At 32.0% G+C, this 1,495-nt stretch overlaps 1 long non-coding RNA gene across 1 annotated transcript in view; it reads right to left on the minus strand.

The window, feature by feature from the left end:
- LOC106473787 overlaps positions 1-1,495 on the minus strand; it is a 12,842-nt gene that overhangs the window by 1,881 nt on the left and 9,466 nt on the right. The gene's annotated exons all lie outside the window — the stretch shown is intronic.

Raw genomic sequence — 1,495 nt, forward strand, 5'->3', positions numbered from 1 at the left:
ATTGTGTACCTATTTTAACATTGTGTACCTATTTTAACATTATGTGTTATTCATTTTGGTAGCAAGTATCTTTCAATTCCAGAAATTAACAAGATCAAATTTCTTTGCTTCCAGACTAAGACATTCGTGTTTAAAATATAATCAAGTCCCTGCTATCAGAGTTATTAATAACAGAAATGTACATAACAGCTTGTTTCATAAAGTTTGTTTTTTACATTCCATGTAAGCAAGAGCAGAAAACAACAACCTGCACTGTTTAAAAACCGATCTTATCAATCTACAAATATGTAGGAAATAGCACATAATACAGATATTTACAACAGTTAAGTAAGTTACATTGTCACAAACAACAATATAGCTATAACCACATGATCTACAATAATACAAGAATTATTTCACAGAAAATAACAGTTTTAAAATATCGCCAGAAGTCGTCTTCTGGGTCAAAGTTCAGCCCAATCCCCAGTGCCAAACACCATCAACATTTTCCCAATTAAAGGCATAAAAACTACCAATTAGTTTGAAAAAGTACCACATCACAGTAACTACAATATCTTAAGTTTAACCAATCTCTTCTTTTACCCTCAAATTATCAATTTTATATACTTTTCACTGGTGGTGAGAACCATACATTGGTTCATTAACTTCACAGTTTTGCCTATTACAACACTCAATGTAAAGGAATGAATACAAAAACAAAGCATTAATGAAGGAAATTAAAGTTTTGATTTATGTTAGAAGTACAGTTCATGTTTAATAATTACAGGAATTGCAGTAATGAATTCTTTTGAGAGACCCTGTATTAGTTCATTCTAGGACTCAATGAATGAGGACTTCCTTCCTTCATTGTTTAAGAACCTCCCAACATGTTAATTCATTACAGGATCAAACTTTGCTGTCAATTCCACTGTAAATATTTCAAATTTCCAGGATGATTTAACTTATGAACAGTGCCAGAAAAGCTTGACTTTTCTTTGCCAAATGCATAAATATTATAATTACTCTATTAAATGTGTTCATCAGACGCTGTCATTCACTTTCAATTAGTGTGAGCTGTATTATCTGCTGTAGAAATCATTTTTAACTAGACTTCTAATTCCTTCTTTCTCATTAGGCATTCCATATATAAAATCCTTTGTGATAATATTCTTTTTTTTCTTCAATACATTGTCAGGAATGAAAACCATCACCAGTCATCTGCATTTTCTTGATGCCGAAAAAACATAACATCTGGTTTTAAGGAACATACCAACCCTGGATGTGGATCTTTCTTCAATACTGTTCCTTTTCCAAATTAGTTATCCTCTGAAGATCATCTTTCAGGTTGATATCAAAATAACTTGTACCAGTCCATGTCTTACAACCACAGCTGTACTGGTCATACCTTTTAAATACAACCACAACTGTACTGGTCATACCTTTTAAATACAACCACAACTGTACTGGTCATACCTTTAAATACAACCACAACTGTACTGGTCATACCTTTAACTAC

The sequence above is a fragment of the Limulus polyphemus genome, unplaced genomic scaffold, assembly GCF_000517525.1.
Source record: "Limulus polyphemus unplaced genomic scaffold, Limulus_polyphemus-2.1.2 Scaffold6503, whole genome shotgun sequence".
Taxonomy (NCBI): domain Eukaryota; kingdom Metazoa; phylum Arthropoda; class Merostomata; order Xiphosura; family Limulidae; genus Limulus; species Limulus polyphemus.